At 44.8% G+C, this 21,668-nt stretch overlaps 1 protein-coding gene across 1 annotated transcript in view; it reads right to left on the bottom strand.

Annotated features, from left to right (window-relative positions):
* The window catches only part of SLC8A2 (solute carrier family 8 member A2), a 278,940-nt gene that overhangs the window by 61,582 nt on the left and 195,690 nt on the right, over positions 1-21,668 (bottom strand). The window lies entirely within an intron of this gene.

Below are 21,668 nucleotides of genomic sequence, written 5' to 3'. Positions count from 1 at the left end.
TCATGTCGTTAAGGTTTAAAAACAGAAGACCAAAACTAGTGGTGCAGAAGTGGCGCGTGGCTCTCAGGTCCCTTTGATGTGGCTCCAAGCAGCCTCTTGGTAGATTCTCACACCCTGTCTGTCTTGCTTCCTGTATACTTTAACCCATTTCACCATGTCAGCTACTGGCAGAAGCAAAAAAATGTGGAGCTACTGTAAATCATATATGAAGTCAGGGCTTTTTTTCACCACCTCTGGCTCAGACCCTTTGGTGCCTGCTCACCACAATCACTTGTAAACACAGAAGTCTGGTTTCTGTGTTTACAAGTGACAGCTCTGCACTCTGTATGTAACCCCCTGAATTCTGCACTGTATGTAATGCAATCCTGGTATTTAATGCCCCTTTAAGACCCTTCTACTGTTTGTGAAATATGAACGGGGTCGTGGTTGAGTTCCTGCACCTATTTTCTGAGAAAAAAAGCTCATAATGAAGTGCACCATACCCAGCCTTAAAATTGCCTGCAGGTACCTGCGTATGATTGGCCACTCATTTTACTATCACATTTTTCAACCCGCTTTAGATTTTCCTACAACTATGTAGTTTCTGGGCCAGATTCTCAGAGACCTACGACGGCGTATCAGTAGATACGCCGTCGTAAGTCCGAATCTGCGCCGTCGTATATTTAAGCGTATTCTGGAAACCAGATACGCTTAAATTTGGCTAAGATACAAGCGGCGTAAGTCTCCTACGCCGTCGTATCTTAGGATGCATATTTACGCTGGCCGCTAGGTGGCGCTTCCGTTATTTTCCGTGTTGAATATGCAAATGAGCAAGATACGCCGATTCACGAACGTACGTACGCCCGTCGCAATTAGTTACGCCGTTTACGTAAGACATACGCCGGCGTAAAGATAAAGCAGGTCTCTAGGTGGCGTAGCCCATGCAAAGTATGGACGTCGGAACAAGCGTATCTTTTTACGTCGTTTACGTAAGTCGTACGTGAATGGGGCTGTGCGTTGGTTACTTTCACATCACAGGCATTGAGCCGGCGTATATTTGGTCGTAAATACGACGTGATACTGAGCATGCGTGCGCATGCGCCGTTCGTTCGGCCTTGCATCCACATGGGGTCACGCTTAATTTAAATACAACACGCCCACGACCTGCCTACTTTGATTCACGCGCGCTTACGCCGGACGATTTACGCTACGCCGCCGTAACTTAGGACTCAAGTGCTTTGTGAATACAGCACTTGCCTCTCTAAGTAGCGGCGGCGTAGCGTAAATAAGATACGCTACGCCCGCACAACGTAAAGCCGCCCTATGTGAATCTAGGCCTAAGTGCCTAAGCATGTTCTTTTACTACACATCTGGTGGTAAATCTAAGGGATATTGAACACCCACATTGTAAAAAATTTGGCAAGCTTAATGGCCCGTACACAAAGGCAAAGGCAAGAGCATGATGGGACTGCTGGAGAGCCACAGGTTGAGCACCCACAGTTTACGGGTTTTCGAGTTGAGCGGCGGTAGTTTGTTTTCCTGTAAAAATGTGCATGCATACAGACTACAACTCCGAATGCAGACAGTCTGGTGTATACCTGCATGTACATTGGTGTATACCTGTGCCATTAAAGCCTTGTGCCGCGTACACATGATCGGAAATTCCGAAAAGGAAAAGTCCGATGTAAGCTTTTGGACGGAAATTCCGACCGTGTAGGCTCCAACGGAATTTTTCTGTCGGAATTTCCGCCAAGAAAAATTTGAGAGCTGGTTCTCAAATTTTCCGACGGGTAAAGTTCTTGTCGGAAATTCCGATCGTCTGTATGCAATTCCGACTGAGAAAAATCCTACGCATGCTCGGAATCAAGTCGACGCATGCTCAGAATCATTGCACTTCATTTTTCTCGGCTCATCGTTGTGTTGTACGTCACTGCGTTCTTGACGGTCGGAATTTGGTGTGACCGTGTGTATGCAACACAAGTTTGAGACAAAATTCCGTCGGAAAAAAATCTACGGTTTTCTTGTCAAATTGTTGTGTGTATGCGGCATAAGGGCACCTGGACGCTGTGGCTCCTGAGCAGAGAAAACACACAAATGTTATGTTGTTTGGCTGCAGGCACTGTAGGGTGACCACATTTCTAACCTACCATTCAGGGACACCCTCACTTCCCAAAAATCAGCTTGTGCTGTAACGAATTACGGCAAAGTGATTGGACACAAGAGACAGGATTTATGATGTCTCCAATCACCAGCAGGGGGTGGGGACTGTGCTCCTCCAGGTATTCCCGGCCAGTACAAGTGCTTTCAGAGAGTAAAGCGGTGATGTGGCGGCCTTTTTTGGGGGCATCAGATTGGCCCGGGGGGTGGCTGTGTCAGTTTCATTCCGGGACACTGTATTATCCTGTAATAAATGTGCCTGGGACAGACCTTCAAAATGCGGGACAGTGAGGCCCGGAACAAAAGGAAGAAAGCCATAGTGAAGGGCCAGGCATGACTGAGTGTGCAGGACACACAGGAGTTAATTTTGCTGGGGGTGGAGAAGGAAAGGAAAAGGCAGAGGGGGAGTGGCTATATAAATAGGAGAGGCGGGAACAGAGGGGGAATAGTTCACAGTCTGAGTTAGTGGAGGAGGCAGTTTTTCCCACCCTCCCTCCCTGTGTATATTTTTGTGTTGACTTGTGTTTTTTTTTTTGCAGGTGCATTGGTCAAGGGTCGTCATGACAGCTGTGAAATGGCGATGGTGTTTTGTCTGTTGGTCTTTTAAGGTGGCAGTAAGAAAAGTGATGAAAGTGGGGTGGGGGGGCTCATTGGTATGTGCCCCTGCGGTGTATTCCAGCTGAAGGTTTGCTGGAATACAGTAATGGTTGCACTGCGGGCGGGGTTTTTTCCCTGAGCGGACTACATGGCTGGAGGCCTAATGTGTTATGGGCCCGCAGTGTATTGATTATAGAAGTTTGAGTTTGGGGGGGGCTGCCAGAAAAGACCAGACTGTTATAATGATGTTATATGTTATTAAAATGATTATAATGTTAATTTTGAGTTGTCGTTTTTACCCTACATTGTTTAATAAATAGGCTGTTATGGCCATTTTTACTCCAAAACAATGGTGTGGTCTCATTATTATAGGTACAGTGTGGGTGGGAGTAGAAGCATAGCTCCCAACTGTCCCTGATTTCGAGGGACTGTCCCTGATTTGGAGCAATGTCCCTCTGTCCCTCTCTCATCCTCAGCTGTCCCTCATTTTGGTCTGATCTATATAGATGTATATAAAATGCACTTTTTATCAAAAAGTGTTTTCCAGCGCTAAATCTGATTTCTAAATTGTTGCATTTGTAAATTCCAAAACCCAATATTAATTCCAAAAGCCAATATAAAAGGAATAGTAGTGGTGAAAAGAAGCACTTGTGGGTTTACCCAATCTTGTTTTTTGTACAATTCTCCTTTAAGGGGGCGTGACAAGGGGTGTGTCCTATGCCTGCATACTTTTGCTGATAGGTGTCCCTCATTCCCATCTCAAAAAGTTGGGAGGTATGTAGAAGTGGTATAACGGGTTTAAGGGGTGGGTATCTCTGGACTACACTAGCCACTTCCATACCAGGCACTTACGCACCTTCCCGCCCAAGCCAATTTTCAGCTTTCAGCACTGTCGCACTTTGAATGGCAATTGCGCGGTCATGCTACACTGTACCCAAACAAAATTGGCGTCCTTTTTTCCCCACAAATAGAGCTTTCTTTTGGTGGCATTTGATCACCTCTGCGATTTTTTTTTTTTGCGCAACAACTAAAAAAAGACTGAAAATTTTTAAAAAAAATTACGTTTTTATTTTTTTCTGTTAATTTTTTGTAAATAAGTTTTTCTCTTTCAATTACGGGCACTGATATGGCGGCACTAATGGGCACCGATGAGATAGTACTACCTCATCGATTCCCATCAGTGCCAACGGGCACAGATGAGGTGGCACTGATTGGCGGCGCTGGTATGCGGCACTGATGGGCACTCATAGGCGGCACTGATGGGCACACATAGGCGGCACTGATGGGCACACATAGGCGGCACTGATGGGCACACATAGGCGGCACTGATGGGCACACATAGGCGGCACAGATGGGCACTCATGGGCGGCACTTATGGGTGGCACTGATGGATACTTATGGGTGGCACAGATGGGCACTGGGCATGGATGGGCACTGTGGGGTGGCACTGATGGACACTGTGGGGTGGCACTGATGGACACTGGGGTGGCACTGATGGACACTGTGGGGCAGCACTGATTTTCCCAGGTTGCCAGTCAGTGCCCATTTGGGGACTGATTGGCATCTTTTTTTATTTTTTTGAATGCTTTTTTTTTTTCAGACTTTTTTTTTTTTTTTGCCCACCCTGGTGGTCCAGGGTGGGCATCCCTGGTGGTCCAGTGTGGCGATCCGAGGGGGGGCTGCGCTGATAAACAATCAGCGCGAACCCCCCCTGTCAGGAGAGCCGCCGATCGGCTAGTGAGGAAGAGCCATCAACGACTCTTCCTGTTTACATCGTGATCAGCCGTCATTGGACAGGGCTGATCACGTGGTAAAGAGTCTCCGCTGGAGGCTCTTTACCAAGATCGGAGATGCAGGGTGTCAGACTGACACCCCGCATCACCGAACGCCGCGCTGCGCGCCCCCACGGGCGCGCGCGGCATGAAATCCTGAAGGACGTTCTGGAACGTCCTGTCAGGATTTCAGAACCACTTCCCGGACGTAAATCGGCTATAGGCCGGGTGGGAAGTGGCTAGTCATGTCCCGGGCAATCCGGGACACATGGTCACCCTAGTGGTCACCCTAGAAGGCAGTCATCTGCATGGGCCTTGTGGAAATTGCAAGTGGTTAAGGAGAAGCTTTGGATTTATCGACAAGTCCTCAGCTAGAAAAAATATTAACCTCCAAATATAATACCATAAAAAAATCCACTTTGGCCAGAATGGCTTTTTATTTAGTGATATGGCATCTTTTCCTTTACTTCAGGAGTCTGTAGGACAGGAAATTCATATCCTTAACTGGCCATTTACATAAAAGTCCATTATTCCCAAGGGTGAGATGAAAGGCGCACCATTCCATCTTAATAATGGACTTTATAAATGAATTTCCTTGAGAATCCGGTCAGTTCTATCCACTATAATAAGGAGACGAGGCTGTGATGATTGGTGTACAGAAGGAGAGAGTAGGAAAGAAAGGAGGGGTAATATGTGGTTGGCAAACGTTATGGAAATGTACGAATGTATCCAGGGAATTTGCTAATAATGAAAACCTTTCCCAGCACCCATAGGCAAGAAGCAGAAAATGAGGGGGGGGGGGGGGGGGGGGTTGAAGGGAAATACAGTTTGCCAATGAATAATTTAAACCCCAGATTCATGGACTGCTGTCCCCCGGGGTCACTGAAACACTGTTTCGAAAGCTTTGCTTTCTGTTCTTATAATAGGCCCATTAACACAGCAGAGCCCGGCAAAGTCTCTCCCTGGAGAGGTAGGGGAGGGAGCACAGGGTCCTTATCTTCATAGATGCTCTTGTCAACCTTGTCTCCAAATTCTGCACCAAAGCTACAATTCTGGGATTAAAAAAAAAATCTGTGTTCAGACATTTCCTTATAAAACGGTTGCCTGTACTTATATTATGTTGATATGGGAAAAACTTAATTTAGAGCACCAAGTACCGTCACCAGCAGCAAATGCACGATTCTGAAAAGGGAAATCCCACTTCTGCCCCTTTAACCACTTCAGCCCTGGAGGATTTGGCTGCCAAATGACCGGGCCACTTTTTGCGATTCGGCACTGCGTCGCTTTAACTGACAATTGCGCGGTTGTGCGTCGTGGCTCCCAAACAAAATTGACAGCCTTTTTTTCCCCACAAATAGAGCTTTCTTTTGGAGGTATTTGGTCACCTCTGCGGTTTTTATTTTTTGCGCTATAAACAAAAATAGAGCGCCAATTTTGAAAAAAAGGTTATTTTTTTGCTATAATAAATATCCCCCAAAAATATCGAAAAAAAAAAAAAATCCTCAGTTTAGGCTGATACGTATTCTTTTACATATTTTTGGTAAAAAAATAGTCAGTACTACAAGGTACATGGGCGCCGCGCTACATACATGTACCTCCCAAAAGGGACCTGTGGCAGAGGTGTCTTTCTGAGGCTCTTTGAGAGGGGTCTGTGGCAGAGACTTTCTCCCAAGTTCAAGTTCGCCAAGGAGGGCTGTGGCAGAGATTTGTTCCTATCATTGTCCGAGTGATGCTCCGGCTGCCAGGTCAGTGGGAGAGGCCTGTCCGGATACACAGAACCCACTCTGGCGGGAGTGGTGAAGAAAAGTGTTACGTTTGGGAGCAGGACTGTTTCCTATCATTACGCCTGAATCTGCTATTCTTCCTCCTTTCAACTTTACTTTCCTCACCGCAAGTTTTATTGTTTTTACCCGGCTGGGTAATAAAGAGCACAGCAAAGAGCACCTGTCTGGACATTCCTTTACTTCTGTTTATGCACATACGCATCACTCACCCCTAGAAAATTCGGAGGAGCCACGAGGTAACACGCCGCCCAGAAATCCTGCAGCTCCAATGGTGGTAATGCTACATGTATATGATAGAAATCTACTAATTTCAATATTAACAAAAACATTGTTTAATCATTTGTTCTCTTTAAACAGGTGTCAATATATATACTGTATATCTATATATCTATATATCTATATATCTATCTATATATATATATATATATATATATATATATATATATATATATATTATACATATACAAAATTCATCATCTAATCCCAATCTAAAGTCCCAATTACTATGTATCTATTCTTTTGTTGCATATGCTATATTATATATAGGATGGTGGTATAACCCTAAATTAGGGAAACAGTCAGGAGTATATCCATTGTTCTAGAAAGCCATTCAAGTTCCTATGCAGCACAGTAGCTCTGGTGAAGCTGCTCCCTACAGCGCCACCTAGTGGTTAACCCCTTCACTGCCAGAGTCATTTTCACAGTAATTAGTGCATTTTTATAGCACTGATCGCTGTACAAAATGACAATGGTCCCAAAAATGTGTCAACAGTGTCCGATGTCCGTCATAATGTCGCAGTCACGATAAAAATCGCTGATCGCCACCGTTACTAAAAACAAAACAAAAAAATATTAATAAAAATGCCATAAAACTATCCCCTCTTTTGTAGACGCTAAAACTTTTGCGTAAACCGATCAATAAGCGCTTATTGTGATTTTTTTTTACCAAAAATATGTAGAAGAATACATATCGGCCTAAACTGAGGAAAAACATTTTTTTATATTTTTTGGGGCGATATTTATTATAGCAAAAAGTAAAAAATATTGTTTTTTTTTTCAAAATTGTCGCTTTATTTTTGTTTATAGCGCAAAAAATAAAAACCACAGAGGTGATCAAATACCACCAAAAGAAAGCTCTATTTGTGGGGAAAAAAAGGACGTCAATTTTGTTTGGGAGCCACGTCGCACGACCGTGAAATTGTCAGTTAAAGCGACGCAGTGCCGAATTGCAAAAAGTGGCCTGGTCTTTGACCAGCGTAATGGTCCGGGGCTTAAGTGGTTAAAATCTTGTGACCAGACAAAAAATCTTAAAGAATCCAAACAATTTTGCTAATTGTGTTCACTCATAACAAGGAACCATAGAACAGTCAACGCACTTCATGCGCACTGATGCTCCTTCTTCATCAGGCTTAAGATATTTGATTACTAGAAAACTCAGAATGCTCTACTTATATAGCGGAAACTATTTCAAACTTTCTAGCGGACCATGCCTCAGACTCCACTGCACTTCCCATTCAATGGGAGGCTTTGAAAGCAGTTTTGAGAGGGTCTTTTATTCAATTAGGTGCCCGAAAGAAAAAGAAGCGATTAGCAGACATTACAATGGCGGTCCAAAAGCTTAGAACCTTGGAAACAGAACATAAGCGATCAAATACGACAGAAACTTTACTGGAGGTTGCCTCAGCTCGGACATGCTTGCGCAATTTATACGAATCTTCAGCTTGCACACATTCGGGTAAAGTGGCGCTACATCAGTACAAATTTAGTGATAAATGCGGAAAGTCGTTGGCCGGTTCTTTAAATCCACGCCAGACCTCTACTTTTATCTCACAGCTCCAGGGATTAAATGGAGAAATCATAACTACACCTTCTTTAATTATGAAAACATTTAGCGATTTTTACCAGTCCTTATACAATATACCCGCAGACCAATCTTTAAGTGTCCCTACAAATGAAGAGGATATTGTAACATCCTATATAGTAGATACTTCGTTACCCACTTTGGAGGAAAATATAGTAGAAGAATTAGAAACCCCAATCACTGAAGAAGAGGTTGCTAAGGCTATCGTTAACACCCCGGGGGGTAAAAGTCCAGGCCCTGATGGTTTTACGCCTACATTTTATAAGCTTTTCTCCCTTCTTCTTACCCCTTTTTTGACTCGGGTATTTAACTCTTTAGCGAATGGGTCTTCCTTTCCTACACAAACAATGGAAGCTCATATTTCACTCATGCCGAAACCAGATAAAGATCTTTCGTTATGTACAAATTATAGACCTATATCTCTAATAGGGGTAGACTTAAACATTTTTGCTAAAATTTTAGCTAGCTGCCTACAACCATTATTACCTCAATTAATACATCTGGATCAGGTTGGCTTTGTCAGCGGTCGAGAGGCAAGAGATAACACGCTTAAAGCCCTCCTGCTGACAGACTATGCCCGCATTCAAGATATACCTCTTTGTTTGTTAATGGTTGACGCCGAAAAGGCGTTCGATCGTGTCAGTTGGAAGTTTTTACGATCCTCTCTTATACAGATTGGCATGGGTCCCTATATGATAGCAAGGATTATGTCCCTATATCAATCACCATCGTCTAGAATTAGGGTGAATGGATCCCTATCCACTGCTTTCCCTATCTCAAACGGAACACGTCAGGGATGTCCTTTATCACCCTTATTATATGTTATTACAATGGAACACCTGGCAAACGCATTACGACAAAACGAAAACATAACGGGCATTCAGGTAGGCCCCCTACATGCAAAATTGGCACTTTTTGCAGATGATTTACTATTATTTGTAACAAAACCACATACTTCCCTTCCATCTATACTTTTAGAATTCCAGAGATTTAGGGAAGTAAGCAATTTTAAAGTTAACTGCAACAAATCAGAACTTCTAAACATATCTCTATCTCAAGCAAATATAAAGCGAATATCGAAGAACTTTTCCTTTAGGATTTGTTCCGAGTCCATTCGGTATTTAGGGATTAATATCTCAGCTTCAACAGCACAACTATATTCCCTACATTTTCTTCCGATGTTTAATAAAATCCAAACGACCTTGACATCCCATGCACTTAAGAAACTTTCCTGGTTTGGTAGAATTAATGCCCTTAAGATGGATATACTCCCTCGGCTTTTATACTTGTTTCAAACGATTCCAATTCATCTTCCGGCTGTGTACTTCCGTAAAATACGCCGGCTATTCTCTAAGTTTATATGGAACTGGCTGTATTTGATGGGGAAACTGGCGGCATTTGATGGGGCAAACTGACTGTATTTGATGGGGCAAACTGGCTGTATTTGATGGGGAAACTTGCAGCATTTGATGGAGAAACTGGCTGTATTTGATGGGGAAACTAGCAGCATTTGATGGGGCAAACTGGCTGCATTTGATGGGGCAAACTGGCTGCATTTGATGGGGAAACTGGCGGCATTTGATGGGGAAACTGGCTGCATTTGATGAGGAAACTGGCGGCATTTGATGGGGCAAACTGGCATCATTTGAGGGGGTAAACTGGCTGTATTTGAGGGGACAAACTGGCTGCATTTGATGGGGAAACTGGCAACATTTAATGGGGCAAACTGGTGGCATTTGATGGGGGCAAACTGGCATCATTTGAGGGGGTAAACTGGCTGTATTTGAGGGGACAAACTGGCTGCATTTGATGCGGGAACTGGTAGCATTTGATGGAGCAAACTGGTGGCATTTGATGGGGAAACTGGCGGCAATTGATGAGCACAGTGGCTGCGTTTGATGGCACAGTGGCCACAATTCATGGGCACGGTAGCTGCGTTTAATGGGCACAGTGAGGCTGCAATTGATGTTATTTTTTTTTTCCAGTTTGTTTGCGCCCCCCAAAAATTGTGAGCACCAGCCGCCACTGGTAGAACATATTTTACCGTTGATAAAGATATCCAGCTGGGATTCTGACTTGGTAACACAATGGTGGATGATTTCATTTATCACAGCGAGTATTGAAGGAGTCTCACTGCCGGTGCTGCAGCATTCGTACAAATAGCCCCGTTACTTTTCTATTTTTATTATAATGAGAATACAATGAACATCCCCTCTAAGTAGATGATTGCAGGACTACGCAATATTCAGCTCTCTGTCTGAACACAAAACATTGCATGTTATCACTGTAGCCAGACAGCACTTTACTTCTACAGGAGACATCTGCCTGTCACTGATTGCATCAGGATCCTCTATTGTACTCTCCAAATGAATTGAAGATGTGCACATGTGGCTCAATACTTCATTCCTTCTATATAGTGAAAGGAGGAAAAAGATCAACCAGATCACTCAGAGATTTCCAAGCAAGTTGGAAAACCTCTGTCAGAGGAGTTACAAGCATAAACAGTCCAAAAAGAGTCATACAGGGGAACATTGGTTTACGAGTAACGCGGTTAAGGAGCATTTTGAAAGACGAGCAACTTTTTTTTTTTTAACCACTTCCTGACGGCCGCAGTGTGGATCTTAATTGCCAGGAGGCCGTCTATATACGGCGCGTGCCCGCCGCATCACTGAGATGCCGATGTGCGTGCCTGGCAGCCGCGATGTTCCGCCAGGCACCCGTGATCGGCGGTTACAGAGACAAGGACGTGGATCTGTGTGCGTAAGGCATTTACACTCCGCCGCCCCAACCTACAGGAGCAAGTGCTGTATTCCCCAAACACTTGCTCCGTAGTTTGGGGCGGCGGAGTGTAAATGCCCCGGCGTAGCCACGCGTATCTCCAAGGGGGCGGCTTCTATTCAAATTAAGCGCGCCCCCGATTCTAAGTAACTGCGCATGCGCCGGGCTTTAAAAAAGCCCAGTGCGCATGCTCCGACATGTGCATCATTGACGTAAAGTCGTATTCAAGAACGACTTACGGAAACGACGTAGCCGGCGGAAAAACACGACGCGGACCCGACGCCATCCGTAACATGGCCTACGTGGGACTTGCGGAAACTTACTCCTCATATAGCAGGAGTAAGTTTCCGCTTACGCAAACGACGTTAGCGACGGGTACGCAACGCGAAATCGTTCAGGAATCGGCGTAGCAGGCTCATTTGCATAAGCAAATGAGTCCTTCATGTACATGCCATCTAGCGGCGGCTGGCGTACTTACATTTAAGATCCGACAGTGTAAGTGACTTACACATGGCGGATCTTAAGTGTATCTATGCGAAAATGATTCTAAGAATCAGTCGCATAGATACACGGGCCAAAAAAGGGAGATACGATAGAGTATCCTGAGATACTCCATCGTAACTTCTCTCAGAATTTGGCCCTATAACTTTTGCGCAAACCATTCGCTTATTACGATTTTTTTTTTTTTTTTACCAAAAATATGTAGAAGAATACGTATCGGCCTAGACTGAGAAAAAAAATGTTTTTTCAAAAAAATTGGGCTATTTATTATAGCAACAAGTAAAAAATATTGATTTTTTTTTCAAAATTTACGCTTTTTTTTGTTTAAAAAAAAAAACCCGCAGAGGTGATCAAATACCACCAAAAGAAATCTCTACTTGTGGGGAAAAAAGGACGTCAATTTTGTTTGGTAACGTCGCACGATTGCGCAATTGTCAGTTAAAGCGACGCAGTGCCAGAAGCTGAAATTTCACCTGGGCAGGAGGGGGGTATATGTGCCCAGTAAGCAAGTGGTTAAATCCTGACTCGGTTTGCGAGTGTTGTCTCACAAAACGAGCAGAATTCAAGCTAATGGGATGTGCAGTACCGCATTTGGCCAGAGGTGTGGGGGGCGCCGGTGACACTCAGAACAGTTCAGAACTACTCGTAAATACTCCATTCCTGAGGGTTTCAGAGATCAGCCAAGCTGCTCCCGAGTATTTCCGAGGCTTTCTGGTGCCCCCCCTACCTCTGGCCACACGCGGTATTGCATGCCATAGTAGTCCATGCAGAAGGAATTATCTTAGTTTCCATTGACTTCAGGTGCGAGTGCTTTGGACTACAAGCATTCTCCTGGAACGGATTATGCTCGTAATACAAGGTTCCACTGTATTAGGCTTCTAATCTAAGATTCATTGTGTGGTCTATGGCCCATTCTAAATAGTTTAACACATTGAGCACAACAAAATAAACATTCTCCAGTAAACTACCGGAGCCGTGCATGCTCCGAAACGCGTTACCACCCACCACCTTCACCTGATGTTACATCAGCCGTGTGCGTTCCAGCTTGGTTCCAGAACCTGGGCCGCTTAATTATCGCATCTTCACCTCCTCGCTAATCCACCTCACCAGGGACTCTGACAGAGGCTCTCTCTCTCCCCCAGACAGACGAGGATTACAGCGATCCGCATGAGGACTAATCATTATATGCCTATGACCTCTTACTCTCTTGTAAATCGTTTTAATCCCATTGTGCCTGTAATAAATATTTTAGCTACCGCACTTAGAGGCGCCTTTCTCTTCCCTTTATTTGTCTATTGTTGCAGGCTACTAGGAGATCTATTGTTGTTGGGGTGGATCTATTGTAGCGGGGGATGTATTGTTGCTGGGTGGGTCTACTGTTCCTGGGGGGACCTAGAGTTGCTGGGGGGGTCTATTGTTGATAGGGGGATCTATTGTTGCTCAGAGGGTCTATTGTTGCTGGGAGGGATGTATTTTTGCTGGGGGTCATTTGTTGCTGGGAGGGATGTATTTTTGCTGGGGGGAGTCTAATTTTTTGGGAGGGATCTTTTTTGCTGAGGGGTCTATTGTTGCTTGGAGGGATCTATTGTTGCTTAGAGGGGTCTATTGTTGCTGTAGTGGATCTATTTGTTTGCGATTCCATACAAACTACCTAGCACCAAAAAAAGATATTTGGTTCCGTATTCTCTAAAAAGGGGTGGAACAGTGGTGGCTGGTGCTCAAACAAACTAAAAGATTCAGGAAAAAAAACATCAATTGCAGCTTCACTGTGCCCATCAAAAGCAGCCACTGTACCAAACGCAGCCACTTTGCCATCAAATGCTGCCACTGTGCCATCAAATGCTGCCACTGTGCCATCAAAAGCTGCCACTGTCCATCAAACGCGGATACTGTGCCATCAAACGCTGCCACTTTGCCCCAAATCCTGCCACTGTGCCCATTAAATGCTGCCACTGTGCCCCAAATGCTGCCACTGTGCCCATTAAATGCTGCCACTGTGCCCGAAATGTTGCCACTGTGCCCATTAACTACTGCCACTGTGCCCCAAATGCTGCCACTGTGCTCATTAAATGCTGCCACTGTGCCCCAAATGCTGCCACTGTGCCCCCCGCCCACCGTCTGCCCGCAACTTACCCTGTCTCAGGTGGGCAGGGGGTGACGGCGGCAGGTGGCGAGCGATGTCCGGTGTTCTCCATGTCTTCCTCAATGTCATCTCCCGTCCACCCTGTCCTATGATTGGATGCCTGATAGGCGGCGTGCAATCACAGCGCCTGTCTTTTTAGCCAATCATGTGACAGGTAACAGACCCGGCTAACTGATTGGCGGGTCAGTGTTAAGAAAGTGATTGGCGCCCGCTCTTCACCATTTTGGACGCCTACGGCTCTAATCAGGTGCTTCCAAAAAATACCCCGCGGCTGTAGTTTCAGGTGCCCGGCGCCCGACAAGCAGCCGGACACCTAAATAGGGGGTGGCAGCGGCGCCCATAGATAGATTCATGCAAAAAACAGGTGCAGCAGAAAGGGGGCGGCGCCCATGCACCCTAATGGACACACCGCCACTGGTTGGTACTGGGAGGTGGGTAGGGGGTGGAACTGAGGGATGGTGCTTGGAGGTGGCTAGGCGGCGGAGGTAAGGGGGGAGTACCTGCACCTATTCTCTAAGAAAAAAGCCCTGTGCTTGTGACTCAATCCGTTTGTGATTATATTACTTACTTTTATTCATTAATAAACTCTCTATATGGGTAATGCCCGATGCTCTTGCACCGTCTTTTTGTTGTTTTGTAGTATTGAACGTGATAACGCTGAGAAACAGTCCACTGCTGGAGCATGGGGGAGCGCCACCTGCCAGGGGAGTGGAGGATCAAGTAAGTAAAGGTGCTTTTATTCTCCCCTAGACGAAACGAGCCGCCAGCCCCAGGAATGCGGGCGCAGCCTCACTGCAAGGGAACATTTTCCAATTTCCCAGAGAATTGGGCTTAAGGCATAATAGTACTTTTGTACAATTATCCTTAAAATGACTGGATCTGCCCGGAGTGATAAGATCTTGAGGGGGGAGCAAAGTCATTTAAAGGATAACTTTACAAAAGTAGGGTTTTCCTTTAACTATTTAAAGACCAGCCGCCGCAGTTTTACTCTATGTGGCTTGAATCGCTGTCATTGTACGTTGCTTTATGTAATAGATATAGTAGGCATGTGCGAGCGCCGTGCCCCCGGAGCCCGTGCCCAGCGGGCGCGATGTACGCTGGCCACCCGCGATCGCTCCACACAGTGGCAGAACAGGGATCTGCCAGTGTAAACACTGCGGATTCCCTTTCTAAACAAATAAAACAGCCGGATAGCTGCACTCCAAAAATCGTCGTTTCCTTTATTGAAGATACAGTCTGCACAAAAACAGATTACAATTGCAAACAGCTAACGCGTTTCACACCGCTCTCACTGGTGCTTAATCATAGCTGGATCCCCGTTCTGACGGGAGCTGAGAGTGATCGTCTGTTCCTAGTGATTAAGAACAGCGATCTCTCTCCTCCACCAGTCAGCCCAGCCCCCATAAAGTTAGAAACACCTCCCAGGGCACACATTTAACCCTTTGATCGCCCCTGGTGTTAACCCCTTCCCTGCCAGTGACATTTACACAGTAATCAGTGGCTATTTTCAGCTCTGATCTCTGTAAAAATGTCACTGGTCCCAAAAAAGTGTCAAAAGTGTCCCATCCGCAATGTTGTAGCCCCGCTAAAAATCACCACCATTACTAGTAAAAAAATGCAAAAATAAATAAAAATGCCATAAATCTATCCCCTATTTTGTAGACGCTATGGGGCAGATCCACAAAGAAGTTACGCTGGCGTATCTATTGATACGCCGCGTAACTTCTAGTTTGCTCCGGCGTATCTTTGTTTTGTATCCAAAAAACAAGATACGCTTGAAGCTGGGCTAGATCCGACTGGCGTACGTCTTAGTACGCCGTTGGATCTAAGGTGCATATTTACGCTGGCCACTAGGTGGCGTTTCCGTCGATTTCCGCGTTGAGTATGCAAATTAGCTAGATACGGCGATCTACGAACGTATGTCCGACCGGCGCATTTTTTTACGTCGTTTCCGTAAGGCTTTGTTCGGCGTATAGTTACCCCTGCTATATGAGGCGTATCCTATGTTAAGTATGGCCGTCGTTCCCGCATCGAAATTATTTTACGTCGTTTGCGTAAGTTGTTTGCGAATAGGGCTTTGCGTAGAATGACGTTCACGTCGTAAGCATTGGCTTGTTGCGGGTTAATTTCGAGCATGCGCACTGGGATACCCCCACGGACGGCGCATGCGCCGTTCAGAAAAAACGTCATTTACGTCGGGTCAAGACGTATTAACATAAAACACGCCCCCATCTCACCCATTTGAATTGCGCGCCCTTACGCCGACACAGATACACTACGCCGCCGTAACTTACGGCGCAAATTCTTTGAGAATACGGGAAATACGCTGTAATTTTACGGCGGCGTAGTGTATCTGAGATACACTACGCCGACCGGAAAGAAGTGCCGCGCTTCGTGGATCTGGCCCTATAACTTTTGCGCAAACCAATCAATATACGCTTATTTGATTTTTTTTATACAAAAAATATGTAGAAGAATACGCATTGGCCTAATTTGAGGAAGAAATTCGATTTTTTTACATATTTTGGGGGGGGATATTTATTATAGCAAAAAGTAAAAAATATATATATTTTTTTCAAGATTGTCACTTTTTTGGTTTATAGTGCAAAAAATAAAAACCGAAGTGGTGATCAAATACCACCAAAAGAAAGCTCTGTTTGTGGGGAAAAAAGGACGTAAATTTTATTTGGGTACAGCTCTGCATGACCGCGCAATTGTCAGTTAAAGCGATGCAGTGCCGTATCGCAAAAAATGTTCCGGAGAAAATCATTTCGGTCCTAACCCATTTAGTTTAAAGCATAGGTGTGCGCAGCCTATTGCATTAGGGTGTGCACCCCAAAGCTCCAACACATATGCGTTTGACATATTTACCGGCCTCTTCCCCACTCTCCATCCTGAAGTAATGGGAGAAAGGAGGAGCAAGGGAGCACATGGGGACCCAGGCAACAGAAGGAAGAGGAACAGGGAAAGGAGGGGTGGCATATATTAGTACCGATCCCCTATATTTTCCTTCTGTGGCAGCTGAATGTTGACAAAAGGGAGAGGAGGAGAAGCCTACTTTCAGCTGCTGCAGGAGGAAAATACAGATCGGTTCCACTAAATTCCACCCCTGTTGCCTCTCCTGTCCAGGTTCTGAGGACCGGCAAGGAAGGATTGTGGTTTACCTGTCAGCTGCCCACCATTGACAGGTTGCCAACCCCAGGATTAGGGTGTGCCCAGGCACACCTGGCACACCCCTTGCGCACGCCTATGGTTTAAAGGATAAGTTCACCTTTACAAAAAAATAAAAAATAAATGCACATTTTTTTTGCAGGTAAAAAAATATTAATTGTCCTGTTATATTTTGATTACATAATCTTTGTTCTCAGCTGCATAAAGGGCTTGGAGAGCTGGAGGCGGAGAAGAAGCAGCACACTGATCCTCCCAGTAAATGGCTGTGCAGGAGGGGGTCTTCGCCATTGAAGGACAGTTCTCCCAGCACAGCCAGAAAACTGACCACACTTGGATGAATGTGCTCTCATGCCTAGCATGGTCAGTTTGAAATAGGAAAGCAGAGGGACTGGTAGAATCACCAGGTATTCACACAAAAGAAGCAATACAAAGAGAACATATTCTTTAACTTTAATATAACTCATAAGTCCTTTTATCCAAACTTCTACTTAACCCCTAAACCTGACTGTAAACCTTATGGATGATGCAATTAAGTTATCTCAATAAAACTATAAAAAAAAAAAAAAACACTAGCATTCATAATACTATAACTGAAACGTCATGCGACCAAATGCATCTATGTTAAAGCGGGGGTTCACCCAAAAAAATTTTTAACATTACATTCAGCCGAGTTGTCCTAATGACAATCAGCTGTTTTTTTTTTTGTTTTTTTTCCCGTACATACCGTATTTCACTGCTGCTTCCGGGTATGTCTTATTCGGGACTGGGCGTTCCTATCTGATTGACAGGCTTCCGACCGTCGCATACTGCGCATCACGAGTTGCTGAAAGAAGCCGAACGTTGGTGCGGCTCTATACGGCGCCTGCGCACCGACGTTCGGCTTCTTTCGGCAACTCGTGACGCGTAGTATGCGACGGTCGGAAGCCTGTCAATCAGATAGGATCGCCCAGTCCCGCAGACGACATACCCAGAAGCGGCGGTGAAATACGGTATGTACGAAAAAAAACAAACAAACAGCCGATTGTCATTAGGACAACTCGGCTGAATGTAATGTTAAAAATGTATTTTTTGGGGTGAACCTCCACTTTAAAATCCACCAAACATAAAAATAGTGGCGCTCAGACTACATGAACCCATCAAATAGTTAACACAAAAACACACAATATTCTCTCCAGACAGACGCACAGAACAGATTGGCCGATCATGCGTGCCGCAAGGCTCTCTGTCAGCTGCAATGAGTAGCCAGCGTGATATGACCAACATACTGGGCAATTCCTATGTGGCGCTGTGCCAACCTGCACTAATTACTTCCCTGTGTTTTTTCTTCACGCCAGATCATTCTTGCTGTTCGTTTGCAACTCTTCAAGAACTGCATCTGTTTGGAACCAGCAAGCTCCTGTCCCCGGATATAGTCCTGAACGCCCGTGAAATAATAAACATTTTTTTTTCAGCTTCAAACCTTTCCATGTGACTAAATGTAAGTGACACTAAACAATATCCTTACAAAGATGTTCCCGTGATATAGTAATACTTAGATCGACAAACGTGCTGCTACCTAAAGCAGAACTTCAGTCATTTTTTTTTCAACCTTCTATTAAATCTTCTGCCCTTGTTTTTTTTTTTTTTCAGTTTATTGGTTTTGAGAGCGCAAAATACAGAACAACATACATTGGTTATGAAGGGTATAAGAGGTGGTTCTTGCAAGGGACACGTCATCTGGTCCCCCGACCCACATCTAGGCAGGGACGTACCTGTACGCCAATGTGCCTGTACGTGCCATTCTGCCGACGTACATATACATGCGGCGGTCTGGAAGTGGTTAATCATGGTTTATACTGTTACCATATACAGTGGGACCTTGAATTGCGAGTAACACGATTAACAAGCGTTTCGCAATACAAGCAATTTTTTTTTTTAAAATCCCGACTCCTGAGTTTGCAAGCAGGATTCAAGCCTCTGCAGGGTTCAGTACCGCATTTGGCCAGATGTGCGGGGGGTGCCGGTGACACTCTGAGCCGCTCGGAGCTGTTTGGAAATACTCGAAAACACTTGGAAATACTCAGTTCCTGAGTGTTTCTGAGCCTTTCCGAGGGTTTCCGAGTGCAGCCAAACAGTCTTCGAGTATTTACGGCGCCCCCACCCCGCCTCTGGTCACTTGCGGTATTGCATGCCATAGAACACAATGTGGAACTAATGAACCTTGTTTCCATTGACTTCTATGGGGAAACCCGCTTTGATATGCGGATGTTTTGGATTACAAGCATTCTCCTGGAATGAATTATGCTTGTAATCTAAGGTTCTACTGTATACTTTAAATTAGAGCCATCTTGACGGCTCCATGTAGCGTTTATCCTGTGTGGTTGAAGGGGGAGCAGATCTTCGTTGTTTCAGAGAACGGATAGTAGAGGGTGCAGAGGGAACAGATTTCATCTCTCACTGACGCCCACGCATCCTAGACAGTCAGCTATCACAGCATGGAGGGGACACTTGTTTGGACGTTACATCTGAATGGGTGGAGGGGATTGGGCCCCTCTCAGCTTGGCGAAGCAGCAGAGGGGGCCGTTTAGAGGGGGGGGGGGGTGTCAGAGAGGAGAGATTGGATCTCATTATATAAGTCTCCTTCCAAGGATGACAGAACATTCAGCACATCCTTTGTTGCTAAGGCTTGCTGTCACCTGGCTTTATGAGTTCCGCTGACATTTCTACGAGGTCGCCTCGCTTCTACACAATAACGCGTCTAGTTTTATGTTCAGAGCTCGTGCTGTTACCAGAACTGCGAGGACTGACTTCTGAAACATGACGCAAAGATGCGACCTGTCACTCGAAGCAACTAAAATCATGCATTTTTTTTATTTATATATTAAAGTGGATGTAAACCCGATTTTTTTTTTTGCTGTCACAATGTAGAGTATTATGCCGCGTACACACGGTCGTTTTTCGGCATGAAAAAAAATGCCGTTTTTAAAAACGTCTTTTAAAATGATCGTGTGTGGGCTTCACATCGTTTTTCGGCTTCTGAAAAACTACCAAAAATAAATTTGAACATGCTGCATTTTTTAATGTCGTTTTTTGAAATGTCGTTTTTCGTGTTGTAAAAAATGATCGTGTGTGGGCTAAAACGACGTTTTAAACCCGCGCACGCCCAGAAGCGAGTTATGAGACGGGAGCGCTCGTTCTGGTAAAACTACCGTTCATAATGGAGTAAGCGCATTCATCACGCTGTAACAGACAAAAAAGCGCAAACCGTCTTTTACTAACAAGGAATCATCTAAAAGCAGCCCAAAGGCGAATAGAACTTCCCCTTCAGAGTGCCGTCGTACGTGTTGTACGTCACCGCGCTTTGTTCATCATTTTTCAAAAACGATGGTGTGTGGGCAACATCGTTTTTAATGATGAAGTTGGAAAAACTTTGTTTTTTGGACATGCTGAAAAAAATTTTTTTTTTTCATGCTGAAAAATGACCGTGTGTACGCGGCATAAGATTTCCTGGGCTAGATTCAGATACAGTTACGCCGGCGTATATCAGTAGATACGCCGTCTTAACTCTGAATCTACGCCGTCGTAAATTTAGGCGTATTCTGGAAACCAGATACGCTTAAATTAGGCTAAGATACAAGCGGCGTAAGTCGTTCCCGCATCGAAATTTGAAACTTTTACGTCGTTTGCGTAAGTCGTCCGTGAATGGGGCTGGACGTAATTTACGTTCACGTTGAAACCAATACGTCTTTGCGGCGTACTTTGGAGCAATGCACACTGGGATATGTCCACGGACGGCGCATGCACCGTTCGTAAAAAACGTCAATCACGTCGGGTCACGAGTAATTTACATAAAACCCGCCGCCTCATCCTCATTTGAATTAGGCGCGCTTACGCCGGACCATTTACACTACGCCACCATAACTCAAGAGGCAAGTGCTTTGTGAATACAGCACTTGCCTCTATGACTAACGGCGGCGTAGCGTATATGCGATACGCTACGCCGCCTCGAAGGTGAGCCGCCCTACCTGAATCCAGCTACCTATCATCTGTGCCCAGTCTTGCCACAAAGAGTTAATCCAGCTCTGAGCAATCCTCTTTTCTTTTTTCAGTGAAATAAACGGACAAACAGGAGAAACATTTTGTCTGTTCTTCCCCCTTGCTGTGAGTGACAGGTTATTTACATATCTCATGCACTAGCCTGGAGACAGGCATTATTTTTTAATTCCCACCCCCACTCCTTTTCTGAAATCATGTGGTTACTTTTCTGAATTTTGACTGGATGTTAGTGATCATAGCAGAATTTAGTGTAAGGAATACACAGGAGAAAATGCATGTTGACAAGGGGAGTGTAGAGGCGGGCGGGGAGTCTACTGACATCACGACTCCACCCACAGAGCTCAAGACAACAGACCCACCCACAGAATCTGCAGTTTTTAAATTCTTATAACAGACAGAGGGGAGACATTTGACAGGTAAGGATACATGCAGGAGACGTCTATATCCTTATAGATCAGCACCATGGTAGTAGTTTAGAAAGGATGAGAGTGGATTTACATCCACTTTAAGGCCAAGAACCACTGAGACCTCTGTTTTTATTAGAAGATAGTCATCATGTTTTTCGGGTTTTTTTAATCACTTGCTGACCAGACCTATTCTGGAACGTTAGTTTAAATCAGAATTTTATGCTGGAAAATTACTCAGAGCCCCCAAACATTTATTTATAGAGATATATATATATATATATATATATATATATATATATATATATATATATATACAGGGCTTTTTTTCCTCAAACAATAGGTGCTGGAACTCAACTACGACCCCCCAAAACTCCTCCCCCCCCGTACACACCCTCCAATCACATCAAATAGTGGGTGTGGTCAGATTTCACAAACAGAAGGAGGGTCTTAAAGGGGCATTGAATACCAGGATTGCATTACATA

This window comes from Rana temporaria, chromosome 9 (genome assembly GCF_905171775.1).
Source record: "Rana temporaria chromosome 9, aRanTem1.1, whole genome shotgun sequence".
NCBI classification, from domain to species: domain Eukaryota; kingdom Metazoa; phylum Chordata; class Amphibia; order Anura; family Ranidae; genus Rana; species Rana temporaria.
This window is presented reverse-complemented; position numbering and strand designations above follow the sequence as displayed.